The 17112-nt window shown below is 43.3% G+C and overlaps 8 non-coding genes across 8 annotated transcripts; all 8 read right to left on the reverse strand.

Annotated features, from left to right (window-relative positions):
* Positions 1-836: 836 nt before the first annotated feature.
* Positions 837-918, reverse strand: trnas-uga (transfer RNA serine (anticodon UGA)). Its single transcript has one exon. It is a non-coding gene; the product is annotated as a tRNA-Ser (tRNA).
* A 1591-nt stretch (positions 919-2509) lies between these two features.
* On the reverse strand, positions 2510-2591 carry trnas-uga (transfer RNA serine (anticodon UGA)). The gene has a single exon. It is a non-coding gene; the product is annotated as a tRNA-Ser (tRNA).
* Positions 2592-4188: 1597 nt separating this feature from the next.
* trnas-uga (transfer RNA serine (anticodon UGA)) lies at positions 4189-4270 on the reverse strand. The gene has a single exon. It is a non-coding gene; the product is annotated as a tRNA-Ser (tRNA).
* Positions 4271-5862: 1592 nt separating this feature from the next.
* On the reverse strand, positions 5863-5944 carry trnas-uga (transfer RNA serine (anticodon UGA)). Its single transcript has one exon. It is a non-coding gene; the product is annotated as a tRNA-Ser (tRNA).
* Positions 5945-7162: 1218 nt separating this feature from the next.
* trnas-aga (transfer RNA serine (anticodon AGA)) lies at positions 7163-7244 on the reverse strand. Its single transcript has one exon. It is a non-coding gene; the product is annotated as a tRNA-Ser (tRNA).
* A 1592-nt stretch (positions 7245-8836) lies between these two features.
* trnas-uga (transfer RNA serine (anticodon UGA)) lies at positions 8837-8918 on the reverse strand. Its single transcript has one exon. It is a non-coding gene; the product is annotated as a tRNA-Ser (tRNA).
* Positions 8919-14472: 5554 nt separating this feature from the next.
* On the reverse strand, positions 14473-14554 carry trnas-aga (transfer RNA serine (anticodon AGA)). Its single transcript has one exon. It is a non-coding gene; the product is annotated as a tRNA-Ser (tRNA).
* A 1592-nt stretch (positions 14555-16146) lies between these two features.
* Positions 16147-16228, reverse strand: trnas-uga (transfer RNA serine (anticodon UGA)). The gene has a single exon. It is a non-coding gene; the product is annotated as a tRNA-Ser (tRNA).
* Positions 16229-17112: the final 884 nt, after the last annotated feature.

Below are 17112 nucleotides of genomic sequence, written 5' to 3' on the forward strand. Positions count from 1 at the left end.
TCCTGCTACAATTGAAGGTAGTTTACACTAATACAATGTTTCTTGACCGACAAAAGGTTCCAACTTGAGATGAGGTGGCTGAGTGGTTAAAGGCAATGCATTGCTAATACATTGTGTTCTGCACACTCGCCGATACTTGACATTTAAAATGGGACTCATATAATGGGAAATGTGTCTTACCGTGTTAATCGGAATAGGAGGTGGGTCTATGGAAATAAGAACATTGTGTTCTACACAAGTGGGTATAAATTCCACCCTCGATGGACCTTAACATATCAAATTATGATGATAATATTGGAAAGGTGTTTGACCTCTTTAGATATGGGAATAGTACTTTGGTAATATAAGCAGTTTTGAGAAATTTATGTCGTTAAATTGCCAAAAAGAAACACAGTCCTTGTCCGACAAAGGGCATTTGCAGAACTACGACCCTTCCATATGGATAAATGGGGATTTTACATGATATGTTTTGTTAAATTGTTGAAGACCCTAATCTGATATTAGAAGATAAAGTTACCTGCGGAAAGATACACTTTGGTGGCAGTATTCGAACATGCAAGGGGCGACCACAATGGATTTCTAGTCCATCGTCTTAACCACTCAGTCATCACAGTGTGCAAGTTGTAGGTGAGATTTTCCAAGTACAATACAGATTTTGCCAAATTGCCAAAGATCCATGGTCCAAACACTGTATTCGTCCAACAAAACACAGTTTACCCTAATACAACCATTCTTGTAGAATAATGTGGATTTTACATTTTGCATGATGAGATTTGTTCAACTGTTGAAAAGTTTTATCAGATGAGAGAACACCCGGTTCTCCTCTAAAAAGCACACGTTGGCAGCAGGATTTGAACCTACGAGGGGAGAACCCAATGGATTTCAAGTCCATCGCCTTAACCACTCGGCCACACCAACAAAGTGTCCCCGTTGCAGGTTACATTTTCCAAGTCTAATACAAATATTGCTACACTGCAGAAACACATCAGCCACATGCACTCACTCCTCCCATTGAAGCAGATGAGGTTGCCGACTGTTGAAGGATCTAGAATACTCATCCTTGTTGTTCGACATTGGTGAGTATGAATTCCATCTTTCTCGTGTCTTGGGAATTCCGATGCTTTTGTTCTGAGAGGGAATGTGTTCTACCTTGTCCCTCTGGATCTGTGGAGGTTTCTCCGAAATTACACGTGGCATTCAGAAATTTGAATCAGTCTTGAAATTGCAAAAGATCCTTAGATTCTCCTCTGAAAAGCTCACTTTGGCAGCAGGATAAGAACCTACGAGGGGACACCCCAGTGAATTTTTAGTCCATCACCCTGACCACTCGGCCACACCAACACAGTTGCCCTCCAGAGGTGACATTTTCTGACGACAATACATATTTTGCTAGGGGGCAAAATTCCATCAGCCCCAAGCACTCACTTTGATTCCATTGAAGCAGATGACGTTGCCGACTAATGGAGGAGAGAGAATACTCATCCTTTGCTTTCTGCATTTGTGAGTATGAATTCGATCTTCCTCGTGTCTTTGAAATTCCGATGCTTTTGTTCCGTGAAGCAATGTGTTCTACATTGTCCCTCTGGAGCTGAGGAGGTTTCTCCAAAAACAGGCACGGTTTTCAGAAGTTTGAATCAGTCTTTCATATCCAAAAGAACCACGTTTTAAATCCAGTCCTGCTACAATTGAAGGTAGTTTACACTAATACAATGTTTCTTGACCGACAAAAGGTTCCAACTTGAGATGAGGTGGCTGAGTGGTTAAGGCAATGCATTGCTAATACATTGTGTTCTGCACACTCGCCGATACTTGACATTTAAAATGGGACTCATATAATGGGAAATGTGTCTTACCGTGTTAATCGGAATAGGAGGTGGGTCTATGGAAATAAGAACATTGTGTTCTACACAAGTGGGTATAAATTCCACCCTCGATGGACCTTAACATATCAAATTATGATGATAATATTGGAAAGGTGTTTGACCTCTTTAGATATGGGAATAGTACTTTGGTAATATAAGCAGTTTTGAGAAATTTATGTCGTTAAATTGCCAAAAAGAAACACAGTCCTTGTCCGACAAAGGGCATTTGCAGAACTACGACCCTTCCATTTGGATAAATGGGGATTTTACATGATATGTTTTGTTAAATTGTTGAAGACCCTAATCTGATATTAGAAGATAAAGTTACCTGCGGAAAGATACACTTAGGTGGCAGTATTCGAACATGCAAGGGGCGACCACAATGGATTTCTAGTCCATCGTCTTAACCACTCAGTCATCACAGTATGCCTGTTGTAGGTGAGATTTTCCAAGTACAATACAGATTTTGCCAAATTGCCAAAGATCCATAGTCCAAACACTGTATTCGTCCAACAAAACACAGTTTACCCTAATACAACCATTCTTGTAGAATAATGTGGATTTTACATTTTGCATGATGCGATTTGTTCAACTGTTGAAAAGTCTTATCAGATGAGAGAACACCCGGTTCTCCTCTAAAAAGCCCACGTTGGCAGCAGGATTTGAACCTACGAGGGGAGACCCCAATGGATTTCAAGTCCATCGCCTTAACCACTCGGCCACACCAACAAAGTGTCCCCGTTGCCGGTTACATTTTCCAAGTCTAATACAAATATTGCTACACTGCAGAAACCCATCAGCCACATGCACTCACTCCTCCCATTGAAGCAGATGAGGTTGCCGACTGTTGAAGGATCTAGAACACTCATCCTTGTTGTTCGACATTGGTGAGTATGAATTCCATCTTTCTCGTGTCTTGGGAATTCCGATGCTTTTGTTCTGAGAGGGAATGTGTTCTACCTTGTCCCTCTGGATCTGTGGAGGTTTCTCCGAAATTACACGTGGCATTCAGACATTTGAATCAGTCTTGAAATTGCAAAAGATCCTTAGATTCTCCTCTGAAAAGCTCACTTTGGCAGCAGGATAAGAACCTACGAGGGGACACCCCAGTGAATTTTTAGTCCATCACCCTGACCACTCGGCCACACCAACACAGTTGCCCTCCAGAGGTGACATTTTCTGACGACAATACATATTTTGCTAGGGGGCAAAATTCCATCAGCCCCAAGCACTCACTTTGATTCCATTGAAGCAGATGACGTTGCCGACTAATGGAGGAGAGAGAATACTCATCCTTTGTTTTCTGCATTTGTGAGTATGAATTCGATCTTCCTCGTGTCTTTGAAATTCCGATGCTTTTGTTCCGTGAAGCAATGTGTTCTACATTGTCCCTCTGGAGCTGAGGAGGTTTCTCCAAAAACAGGCACAGTTTTAAGAAGTTTGAATCAGTCTTTCATATACAAAAGAACCACGTTTTAAATCCAGTCCTGCTACAATTGAAGGTAGTTTACACTAATACAATGTTTCTTGACCGACAAAAGGTTCCAACTTGGGATGAGGTGGCTGAGTGGTTAAGGCAAGGCAATGCATTGCTAATACATTGTGTTCTGCACACTCGCCGATACTTGACATTTAAAATGGGACTCATATAATGGGAAATGTGTCTTACCGTGTTAATCGGAATAGGAGGTGGGTCTATGGAAATAAGAACATTGTGTTCTGCACAAGTGGGTATAAATTCCACCCTCGCTGGACCTTAACATATCAAATTATGATGATAATATTGGAAAGGTGTTTGACCTCTTTAGATATGCGAATAGAGCTTTGGTAATATAAGCAGTTTTGAGAAATTTATGTCGTTAAATTGCCAAAAAGAAACACAGTCCTTGTCCGAGAAAAGGGCATTTGCAGAACTACGACCCTTCCATATGGATAAATGGGGATTTTACATGATATGTTTTGATAAATTGTTGAAGACCCTAATCTGATATTAGAAGATAAAGTTACCTGCGGAAAGATACACTTTGGTGGCAGTATTCGAACATGCAAGGGGCGACCACAATGGATTTCAAGTCCATCGTCTTAACCACTCAGTCATCACAGTATGCCAGTTTTAGGTGAGATTTTCCAAGTACAATACAGATTTTGCCAAATTGCCAAAGATCCATAGTCCAAACACTGTATTCGTCCAACAAAACACAGTTTACCCTAATACAACCATTCTTGTAGAATAATGTGGATTTTACATTTTGCATGATGCGATTTGTTCAACTGTTGAAAAGTCTTATCAGATGAGAGAACACCCGGTTCTCCTCTAAAAAGCCCACGTTGGCAGCAGGATTTGAACCTACGAGGGGAGACCCCAATGGATTTCAAGTCCATCGCCTTAACCACTCGGCCACACCAACAAAGTGTCCCTGTTGCAGGTTACATTTTCCTAGTCTAATACAAATATTGCTACACTGCAGAAACCCATCAGCCACATGCACTCACTCCTCCCATTGAAGCAGATGAGGTTGCCGACTGTTGAAGGATCTAGAATACTCATCCTTGTTGTTCGACATTGGTGAGTATGAATTCCATCTTTCTCGTGTCTTGGGAATTCCGATGCTTTTGTTCTGAGAGGGAATGTGTTCTACCTTGTCCCGCTGGATCTGTGGAGGTTTCTCCGAAATTACACGTGGCATTCAGAAATTTGAATCAGTCTTGAAATTGCAAAAGATCCTTAGATTCTCCTCTGAAAAGCTCACTTTGGCAGCAGGATAAGAACCTACGAGGGGACACCCAAGTGAATTTTTAGTCCATCACCCTGACCACTCGGCCACACCAACACAGTTGCCCTCCAGAGGTGACATTTTCTGACGACAATACATATTTTGCTAGGGGGCAAAATTCCATCAGCCCCCAGCACTCACTTTGATTCCATTGAAGCAGATGACGTTGCCGACTAATGGAGGAGAGAGAATACTCATCCTTTGTTTTCTGCATTTGTGAGTATGAATTCGATCTTCCTCGTGTCTTTGAAATTCCGATGCTTTTGTTCCGTGAAGCAATGTGTTCTACATTGTCCCTCTGGAGCTGAGGAGGTTTCTCCAAAAACAGGCACGGTTTTAAGAAGTTTGAATCAGTCTTTCATATACAAAAGAACCACGTTTTAAATCCAGTCCTGCTACAATTGAAGGTAGTTTACACTAATACAATGTTTCTTGACCGACAAAAGGTTCCAACTTGAGATGAGGTGGCTGAGTGGTGAAGGCAATGCATTGCTAATACATTGTGTTCTGCACACTCGCCGATACTTGACATTTAAAATGGGACTCATATAATGGGAAATGTGTCTTACCGTGTTAATCGGAATAGGAGGTGGGTCTATGGAAATATGAACATTGTGTTCTACACAAGTGGGTATAAATTCCACCCTCGCTGGACCTTAACATATCAAATTATGATGATAATATTGGAAAGGTGTTTGACCTCTTTAGATATGGGAATAGTACTTTGGTAATATAAGCAGTTTTGAGAAATTTATGTCGTTAAATTGCCAAAAAGAAACACAGTCCTTGTCCGACAAAAGGGCATTCGCAGAACTACGACCCTTCCATATGGATAAATGGGGATTTTACATGATATGTTTTGATAAATTGTTGAAGACCCTAATCTGATATTAGAAGATAAAGTTACCTGCGGAAAGATACACTTTGGTGGCAGTATTCGAACATGCAAGGGGCGACCACAATGGATTTCTAGTCCATCGTCTTAACCACTCAGTCATCACAGTATGCCAGTTTTAGGTGAGATTTTCCAAGTACAATACAGATTTTGCCAAATTGCCAAAGATCCATAGTCCAAACACTGTATTCGTCCAACAAAACACAGTTTACCCTAATACAACCATTCTTGTAGAATAATGTGGATTTTACATTTTGCATGATGCGATTTGTTCAACTGTTGAAAAGTCTTATCAGATGAGAGAACACCCGGTTCTCCTCTAAATAGCCCACGTTGGCAGCAGGATTTGAACCTACGAGGGGAGACCCCAATGGATTTCAAGTCCATCGCCTTAACCACTCGGCCACACCAACAAAGTGTCCCCGTTGCAGGTTACATTTTCCAAGTCTAATACAAATATTGCTACACTGCAGAAACCCATCAGCCACATGCACTCACTCCTCCCATTGAAGCAGATGAGGTTGCCGACTGTTGAAGGATCTAGAATACTCATCCTTGTTGTTCGACATTGGTGAGTATGAATTCCATCTTTCTCGTGTCTTGGGAATTCCGATGCTTTTCTTCTGAGAGGGAATGTGTTCTACCTTGTCCCTCTGGATCTGTGGAGGTTTCTCCCAAATTACACGTGGCATTCAGAAAATTGAATCAGTTTTTTAATTGCAAAAGAAATTAAGTCTAAAAACAGTCTTGTTCGAGCAAAACTGGGTTTGTAATGTCCTTCAAGGAGATGTGCTAGGGGGCAGAAATCCATCAGCCCCAAGTTTGTAATGTCCTTCAAGATGTGGACGCTTATCTGATAATATAAGCACTCTTTTTGATCCCAGATGAGGTTGCCGACTAATGAAGGAGATAGAATACTCATCTTTTGTTTTCTACATTTGTGAGTATGAATTCCATCTTCCTCGTGTCTTTGAAATTCCGATGCTTTTGTTCCGTAAAGCAACGTGTTCTAGGTTGTCCCTCTGGAGTTGTGGCGGTTTCTCCAAAAACAGGCACGGTTTTCAGAAGTTTGAATCAGTCTTTCATAAAAAAAAAAAAAAACAAGGTTTAAATCCCGTCCTGCTGCAATTGAAGGTAGTTTACACTAATACGTTTCTTGACCGAAAAGAATTTCGAACTTGAGATAAGTTGGCTGAGTGGTTAAGACAATGGATTATTAATACATTGTGTTCTGCACACTTGTCGATACTTGACATTTAAAATGGGACTGATACAATGGGAAAAGTGTCCTACCGTGCTAATCGGAATAGGTGGTGGGTTTATGGAAATAAGAACATTGTGTACTACACACGTGGGGATAAATTCCACCCTTGTTGGACCTTAACATATCAAATTAAGATGATGCTATTGGAAAGGTGTTTGACCTCTTTGGATATGGGAATGGTAATTTGGTAATATAAGCAGTTTTCGGAAATTTGTATGTCGTTAAATTGTGAAAGAAACACGGTCCTTGTCCGACAAAACGGGGTTTGCAGAAATGCAACCGATCCATGTATATAAATGGGAATGTTACGTGATATGTTTTATTAAATTCTGATATTAGAACATCAAGTTCCCTTCTAAAACGTACACGTTGGTGGCAGGATTTGAACCTGCGAGGGGAGACCCCAATGGATTTCTAGTCCATCGCCTTAACCACTCGGCCACACCAACACAATGTCACATGCACAGGTGCCATTTTCCAAGTACAATACAGATATTGCTACACTGCAGAAAACCATAAGCCACATGCACTCACACTTCCCAAAGAAGCAGATGAGGTAGCCGACTGTTGAAGGAGATAGGATACTCATCCTTGTTGTTCTACATTGGTGAGTATGAATTCCATCTTTCTCGTGTCTTGGGAATTCCGATGCTTTTGTTCTGAGAGGGAATGTGTTCTACCTTGTCCCTCTGGATCTGTGGAGGTTTCTCCGAAATTACACGTGGCATTCAGAAATTTGAATCAGTCTTGAAATTGCAAAAGATCCTTAGATTCTCCTCTGAAAAGCTCACTTTGGCAGCAGGATAAGAACCTACGAGGGGACACCCCAGTGAATTTTTAGTCCATCACCCTGACCACTCGGCCACACCAATACAGTTGCCCTCCAGAGGTGACATTTTCTGACGACAATACATATTTTGCTAGGGGGCAAAATTCCATCAGCCCCAAGCACTCACTTTGATTCCATTGAAGCAGATGACGTTGCCGACTAATGGAGGAGAGAGAATACTCATCCTTTGTTTTCTGCATTTGTGAGCATGAATTCGATCTTCCTCGTGTCTTTGAAATTCCGATGCTTTTGTTCCGTGAAGCAATGTGTTCTACATTGTCCCTCTGGAGCTGAGGAGGTTTCTCCAAAAACAGGCACGGTTTTAAGAAGTTTGAATCAGTTTTTCATATACAAAAGTACCACGTTTTAAATCCAGTCCTGCTACAATTGAAGGTAGTTTACACTAATACAATGTTTCTTGACCGACAAAAGGTTCCAACTTGAGATGAGGTGGCTGAGTGGTTAAGGCGATGCATTGCTAATACATTGTGTTCTGCACACTCGCCGATACTTGACATTTAAAATGGGACTCATATAATGGGAAATGTGTCTTACCGTGTTAATCGGAATAGGAGGTGGGTCTATGGAAATAAGAACATTGTGTTCTACACAAGTGGGTATAAATTCCACCCTCGCTGGACCTTAACATATCAAATTATGATGATAATATTGGAAAGGTGTTTGACCTCTTTAGATATGGGAATAGTACTTTGGTAATATAAGCAGTTTTGAGAAATTTATGTCGTTAAATTGCCAAAAAGAAACACAGTCCTTGTCCGACAAAAGGGCATTTGCAGAACTACGACCCTTCCATATGGATAAATGGGAATTTTACATGATATGTTTTGATAAATTGTTGAAGACCCTAATCTGATATTAGAAGATAAAGTTACCTGCGGAAAGATACACTTTGGTGGCAGTATTCGAACATGCAAGGGGCGACCACAATGGATTTCTAGTCCATCGTCTTAACCACTCAGTCATCACAGTATGCCCGTTTTAGGTGAGATTTTCCAAGTACAATACAGATTTTGCCAAATTGCCAAAGATCCATAGTCCAAACACTGTATTCGTCCAACAAAACACAGTTTACCCTCATACAACCATTCTTGTAGAATAATGTGGATTTTATATTTCGCATGATGCGATTTGTTCAACTGTTGAAAAGTCTTATCAGATAAGAGAACACCTGGTTCTCCTCTAAAAAGCCCACGTTGGCAGCAGGATTTGAACCTACGAGGGGAGACCCCAATGGATATCAAGTCCATCGCCTTAACCACTCAGCCACACCAACAAAGTGTCCCCGTTGCAGGTTACATTTTCCAAGTACAATACAAATATTGCTACACTGCAGAAACCCATCAGCCACATGCACTCACTCCTCCCATTGAAGCAGATGAGGTTGCCGACTGTTGAAGGATCTAGAATACTCATCCTTGTTGTTCGACATTGGTGAGTATGAATTCCATCTTTCTCGTGTCTTGGGAATTCCGATGCTTTTGTTCCGTGAAGCGATGTGTTCTACCTTGTCCCTCTAGATCTGTGGAGGTTTCTCCCAAATTACACGTGGCATTCAGAAAATTGAATCAGTTTTTTAATTGCAAAAGAAATGAAGTCTAAAAACAGTCTTGTTCGAGCAAAACTGAGTTTGTAATGTCCTTCAAGGTGATGTGCTAGGGGGCAGAAATCCATCAGCCCCAAGTTTGCAATGTCCTTCAAGATGTGGACGCTTATCTGATAATATAAGCACTCTTTTTGATCCCAGATGAGGTTGCCGACTAATGAAGGAGATAGAATACTCATCTTGTTGTGATATGCCTTAACGTGTCCGTTGCTACATAGTTGCTATGGTCCTTTTATGTTCTGGTCTTTTATGATGTCATATAGGCTTGATTCCTTGAGTATTTAAGAGCAAGTTATTCAGAGACATCGTCAGTACGTTAAGCTTTCTTCATGTGAGGATGTCAGCCATTTTCCATGTGTTCTTAATCCAGGCCTGCTTGTTATTACTTGGAATTTTGTATATAAAGACTTTTACGTCGCCTCCTGTCTGCTTTTGGGTCCAAACCCCTCTCCTCACGTGACAGCACGTGCTGACCATCATGGACCCAGCAGACCCAGAGGACCCAATCCACCGCGCCATGAGGGCACAAGGGGCACTGCTCGGCCAGCACGACCAAATCCTGAGGGAGGTTATGGAGTCTATTCAGAACCTCTCCAACACCGTCAACTCATTGACTATCCAGATGACGTCCAGCGCTCCACCACAATCGTCATCACCCACTCCGGCCCACACGTCCAATCAAGGAGTGACCGACTCACCCGCTACTGCTGTGCCTTTTCACCGTGAACCCAACATTCCGCCACCTGAACATTATTCTGGGGAGGTAGGAGCCTGTGTCCAATTCCTAGTAAACTGTTCCTTGGTTTTTGAGCAACAACCTTGCGCTTTTTTGGATGATCGCGCCAAGCTGGCCTATGTCCTTAACTTGCTTCGGGGGAAAAGCAGGGAAGTGGGCCAATTCCTTGTGGGAGTCAAAGTCGGAAACATTGAGATCATTTTCTGCTTTTTCCGAGGAGATTCGCAGAGTCTTTGATCAGCCCTTCCGTACCGAGTCTTCAGGCAAACGACTATGGGCATTACGTCAGGGCTCACAGTCAGCTGCAGAATATGCCATAGAGTTCAGGATTTTAGTCTCTGAAACAGGATGGAATGAGGCAGGACAGAGAACAGCCTTCGTTTGCGGACTGTCCGAAGAGCTTCAAGACAAACTGTCTACACAGGATGAGCCTGAGTCCCTCGAGCAATTAATCTCCTTAGTGATTCGGATTGACAACCGCATCAGAGAACGCCGTCGCAGTGCCAGACCTGCCCACCCTAACTCCCCTCACACGGCCATTCCGCGACGGATCGCCCAGCCTTTTGCAAGCACCTTGATGCCTGCTTCTGCCGGGGAAGAACCCATGCAACTTAGCAGAACTCGCCTCTCCCAGGAGGAACGCGCCCGGCGGGTTGCGCAGGGTCTTTGTCTCTACTGTGGAAAGCCTGGGCACTTTATCAATCAGTGCTCACTCGTACCCAGGGGTCCTCTTGATACCACAGAACGCCGCCTTAGGGTGAGCGACACTAGAACCTCTACTGAACCTCCTCGTCGCATTAACTTGCATGCCACTGTCTCCTCCCTCATGCATGATCAACCTTCAGAGAGGCAGGATCCGGAGACCATCATCCCCTCTTCATGTTTCATCAGGGCGGCTGTGTGGGACATTGAGCAAGCCGTCTTGCAGGCCCAACAACAGCAACCAGATCCTGGCTCGGGCCCTCCGGATCGACTCTTTGTCCCAGATTCTGTCCGCTCTCATGTCCTGCAATTGGGACATTCTTCCAAGTTGGCTTGTCATCATTGACTTGAACCCTCCAATTCCTGCGGCAACCCTTCTGGTGGCCCCGAATGGCTCAAGATGTGAGGGAGTTCGTCGCTGCTTGCCACACCTGCTCTCGGGGGAAGCCTTCTCACCATCGTCCAATGGGTCTTCTGCAACCCCTGCCCATCCCCAGCCGCCCCTGGTCCCACCAGTCGGTCGATTTCGTCTCTGGCCTGCCGCCCTCCGAGGGAAACACGGTCATACTGACTGTAGTTGACCGTTTCTCCAAGATGGTTCACTTCATTCCATTACCCAAACTTCCTTCCGCATTTGAGACGGCAAACATCCTAGTGAACCACGTCTTCAAGCTTCATGGCATCCCCATTGACATTGTTTCTGACCGGGGTCCCCAGTTCACATCCCAGGTATGGCAAGCTTTCTGTAAAGCTCTGGGAGCGTCCTCTAGCCTGTCTTCAGGTTATCATCCCCAGACCAATGAACATCAGAGAGAGTCAATCAGGATCTGGAGTTATCCCTCAGGTGTGTTTCGGCCCGCCATCCTGCTACCTGGAGCCTACACCTACCATGGATCGAGTATTCCCACAATTCCCTCACCTCCTCATCCATGGGCATGTCTCTGTTTATGGTCGCATATGGATATCAACCTCCACTATTCCCTTCCCAGGAACAAGCGGTCGCCGTTCCCTCTGTCCGCGCTCATCTGCGGCGTTGCCATGCCGTATCGAGACATGCCAGAGCCGTCCTGTCCCGCACAGCCCAGCGCAACCAACAACTGGCCGATAGACATCGATCTCCGGCCCCTGACTATCGCCCAGGGCAAATGGTTTGGCTATCCTCCCGTGACCTTCCCCTCCAGACTGATTCCCGCAAACTAGCCCCCAGATTCATTGGACCGTTTGAGAATGAGAAGATCATTAAGATAAGATAAGATGAGATAAGATAAGATGTCCTTTATTAGTCCCACAATGGGGAAATTTGAGGTGTTACAGCAGCAAAGATATAGATCACACAGAGTCGGCGGCGTAATGTAGCCGTTAATGTATAACATTAGCAGCAGACATTCATAACAATGCATGCAAATATACACAGTATAAACGTATCTAGTTTAAGGAAACACTCCTAATGTCTGTTCATTATACAGAGGGGGAAACACTGTAATGATAAAAACTACTAAATGATTGAAAATACTGCAATGATAAAAATATTGCAATGATAAAGTATACTGCAATGGTAAAAGTACTGTAATAGTAAAAGTACTGCAATGATAGAAAAATACTGCAATGATAAAAGTACTGTGATAGTAAAAGTACCGCAATGATAGGAATACTGCAATTATAAAAGTACTGCAAGGATAAAAGTACTGTAATAGTGAACGTCCTGCAATGGTAGAAATACTGCAGAGATAGAAGTACAGTAATAAGAATACGGTAATGTAAACAAAATACATCATTGGTCAATATTTAAGTACACCCTTGGCTGAAAGTGCAGTAGCGGTTTATATTGCATCCTAGGACTGCACAATTGCACTAATGCCCGCCCGTTTGTAGGCCTGACCCAATGTTCTTGTTAAAAAGTCTGACAGCAGTAGGCAGGAAGGAGCGCCGAAATCTCTCTTTGGTACAGCGAGGGTGTAAAAGTCTATTACTGAAGGAGCTGTGAAGTGTTCTAAGAGTGTCATAGAGTGGGTGGGCTGGGTTGTCCAGCATTGATGACAGTTTTGCCGTCATCCTCCTGCCCCCCACTGAGTCCACAGAGTCCAGGGAGCAGCCCAGGACAGAGCTGGCCCTCCTCACTAGTTTGTCCAGTCTCTTTTTGTCCCGGCCCGAGATGCCTCCTGCCCAGGAGACCACTCCATAGAAAATGACCGGTGAAACCACCGAGTCATAGAAGTTCCTGAGGAGTGTTCCCCGAACACCAAAGGACCTCAGCCTCCAGAGTAGGAAGAGTCTGCTCTGACCCTTCCTATAGAGAGCATCTGTGTTGTCGCTCCAGTCCAGTTTATTGTTCAGATGAACACCCAGGTACTTGTAAGTTGAGACCCTCTCAACGTCTGTTCCCTGGATATTCCCTGGATATTCACTGGTGCAGGTGGAGAGTGCTGACGCATTAACCCTTCTGCTGTCCGTTTGAAGCTCCCGGCCTCCCTCCAGGTCCACCCAACTTTTCATGTCTCCCTCCTGAAGCCAGTCTCCTCCAGCCCCCTCAGTCCTCCTCCCGAGCTCCCCCCTCCGCCACTGGACGTTGATGGTCACCCCGCTTACATTGGGAAGAAGATTTTGGATGTACGTCGGCGTGGTCGGGGTTTTCAATATTTAGTTTACTGGGAGGGTTACGGCCCTGAGGAGCGTTCCTGGATTTCGAGATCCCTCATCCTGACACCCTCTCTGCTACGGGACTTCTACCGTGAGTTCCCTCACAAGCCAGGAAAGGCACCAGGTGGTGCCCATTGAGGGGGGGTACTGTTGTGATATGCCTTAATGTGTCTGTTGCTACACAGTTGCTATGGTCCTTTTATGCTCTGGTCTTTTATGATGTCATATAGGCTTGATTCCTTGAGTATTTAAGAGCAAGTTATTCAGAGACACATCGTCAGTACGTTCAGCTTTCTTCATGTGAGGATGTCAGCCATTTTCCATGTGTTCTGAATCCAGGCCTGCTTGTTATTACTTGGAATTTTGTATATAAATACTTTTACGTCGCCACCTCCGTCTCCTGTCTGCTTTTGGGTCCAAACCCCTCTCCTCACGTGACACATCTTTTGTTTTCTACATTTGCGAGTATGAATTCCATCTTCCTCGTGTCTTTGAAATTCCGATGCTTTTGTTCCGTAAAGCAACGTGTTCTAGGTTGTCCCTCTGGAGTTGTGGCGGTTTCTCCAAAAACAGGCACGGTTTTCAGAAGTTTGAATCAGTCTTTCATATACAAAAAAAACAAGGTTTAAATCCCGTCCTGCTGCAATTGAAGGTAGTTTACACTAATACGATTCTTGACCGAAAAGAATTTCGAACTTGAGATAAGTTGGCTGAGTGGTTAAGACAATGGATTATTAATTCATTGTGTTCTGCACACTTGTCGATACTTGACATTTAAAATGGGACTGATACAATGGGAAAAGTGTCCTACCGTGCTAATCGGAATAGGTGGTGGGTTTATGGAAATAAGAACATTGTGTACTACACACGTGGGGATAAATTCCACCCTTGTTGGACCTTAACATATCAAATTAAGATGATGCTATTGGAAAGGTGTTTGACCTCTTTGGATATGGGAATGGTACTTTGGTAATATAAGCAGTTTTCGGAAATTTGTATGTCGTTAAATTGTGAAAGAAACACGGTCCTTGTGCGACAAAACGGGGTTTGCAGAAATGCAACCGATCCATGTATATAAATGGGAATGTTACGTGATATGTTTTATTAAATTCTGATATTAGAACATCAAGTTCCCTTCTAAAACATACACGTTGGTGGCAGGATTTGAACCTGCGAGGGGAGACCCCAATGGATTTCTAGTCCATCGCCTTAACCACTCGGCCACACCAACACAATGTCCCATGCACAGGTGCCATTTTCCAAGTACAATACAGATATTGCTACACTGCAGAAAACCATAAGCCACATGCACTCACACTTCCCATAGAAGCAGATGAGGTAGCCGACTGTTGAAGGAGATAGGATACTCATCCTTGTTGTTCTACATTGGTGAGTATGAATTCCATCTTTCTCGTGTCTTGGGAATTCCGATGCTTTTGTTCTGAGAGGGAATGTGTTCTACCTTGTCCCTCTGGATCTGTGGAGGTTTCTCCGAAATTACACGTGGCATTCAGAAATTTGAATCAGTCTTGAAATTGCAAAAGATCCTTAGATTCTCCTCTGAAAAGCTCACTTTGGCAGCAGGATAAGAACCTACGAGGGGACACCCCAGTGAATTTTTAGTCCATCACCCTGACCACTCGGCCACACCAACACAGTTGCCCTCCAGAGGTGACATTTTCTGACGACAATACATATTTTGCTAGGGGGCAAAATTCCATCAGCCCCAAGCACTCACTTTGATTCCATTGAAGCAGATGACGTTGCCGACTAATGGAGGAGAGAGAATACTCATCCTTTGTTTTCTGCATTTGTGAGTATGAATTAGATCTTCCTCGTGTCTTTGAAATTCCGATGCTTTTGTTCCGTGAAGCAATGTGTTCTACATTGTCCCTCTGGAGCTGAGGAGGTTTCTCCAAAAACAGGCACGGTTTTAAGAAGTTTGAATCAGTCTTTCATATACAAAAGAACCACGTTTTAAATCCAGTCCTGCTACAATTGAAGGTAGTTTACACTAATACAATGTTTCTTGACCGACAAAAGGTTTCAACTTGGGATGAGGTGGCTGAGTGGTTAAGGCAATGCATTGCTAATACATTGTGTTCTGCACACTCGCCGATACTTGACATTTAAAATGGGACTCATATAATGGGAAATGTGTCTTACCGTGTTAATCGGAATAGGAGGTGGGTCTATGGAAATAAGAACATTGTGTTCTACACAAGTTGGTATAAATTCCACCCTCGCTGGACCTTAACATATCAAATTATGATGATAATATTGGAAAGGTGTTTGACCTCTTTAGATATGGGAATAGTACTTTGGTAATATAAGCAGTTTTGAGAAATTTATGTCGTTAAATTGCCAAAAAGAAACACAGTCCTTGTCCGACAAAAGGGCATTTGCAGAACTACGACCCTTCCATATGGATAAATGGGGATTTTACATGATATGTTTTGATAAATTGTTGAAGACCCTAATCTGATATTAGAAGATAAAGTTACCTGCGGAAAGATACACTTTGGTGGCAGTATTCGAACATGCAAGGGGCGACCACAATGGATTTCTAGTCCATCGTCTTAACCACTCAGTCATCACAGTGTGGAAGTTGTAGGTGAGATTTTCCAAGTACAATACAGATTTTGCCAAATTGCCAAAGATCCATGGTCCAAACACTGTATTCGTCCAACAAAACACAGTTTACCCTAATACAACCATTCTTGGAGAATAATGTGGATTTTACATTTTGCATGATGCGATTTGTTCAACTGTTGAAAAGTCTTATCAGATGAGAGAACACCCGGTTCTCCTCTAAAAAGCCCACGTTGGCAGCAGGATTTGAACCTACGAGGGGAGACCCCAAAGGATTTCAAATCCATCGCCTTAACCACTCGGCCACACCAACAAAGTGTCCCCGTTGCAGGTTACATTTTCCAAGTCTAATACAAATATTGCTACACTGCAGAAACCCATCAGCCACATGCACTCACTCCTCCCATTGAAGCAGATGAGGTTGCCGACTGTTGAAGGATCTAGAATACTCATCCTTGTTGTTCGACATTGGTGAGTATGAATTCCATCTTTCTCGTGTCTTGGGAATTCCGATGCTTTTGTTCTGAGAGGGAATGTGTTCTACCTTGTCCCTCTGGATCTGTGGAGGTTTCTCCGAAATTACACGTGGCATTCAGAAATTTGAATCAGTCTTGAAATTGCAAAAGATCCTTAGATTCTCCTCTGAAAAGCTCACTTTGGCAGCAGGATAAGAACCTACGAGGGGACACCCAAGTGAATTTTTAGTCCATCACCCTGACCACTCGGCCACACCAACACAGTTGCCCTCCAGAGGTGAAATTTTCTGACGACAATACATATTTTGCTATGGGGCAAAATTCCATCAGCCCCAAGCACTCACTTTGATTCCATTGAAGCAGATGACGTTGCCGACTAATGGAGGAGAGAGAATACTCATCCTTTGTTTTCTGCATTTGTGAGTATGAATTCGATCTTCCTCGTGTCTTTGAAATTCCGATGCTTTTGTTCCGTGAAGCAATGTGTTCTACATTGTCCCTCTGGAGCTGAGAAGGTTTCTCCAAAAACAGGCACGGTTTTAAGAAGTTTGAATCAGTCTTTCATATCCAAAAGTACCACGTTTTAAATCCAGTCCTGCTACAATTGAAGGTAGTTTACACTAATACAATGTTTCTTGACCCACAAAAGGTTCCAACTTGAGATGAGGTGGCTGAGTGGTTAAGGCAATGCATTGCTAATACATTGTGTTCTGCACACTCG

Source organism: Idiotropiscis lumnitzeri, chromosome 19 (genome assembly GCF_059441095.1).
Source record: "Idiotropiscis lumnitzeri isolate Australia: NSW breed Sydney's pygmy pipehorse chromosome 19, RoL_Ilum_1.0, whole genome shotgun sequence".
Taxonomy (NCBI): Eukaryota; Metazoa; Chordata; class Actinopteri; order Syngnathiformes; family Syngnathidae; genus Idiotropiscis; species Idiotropiscis lumnitzeri.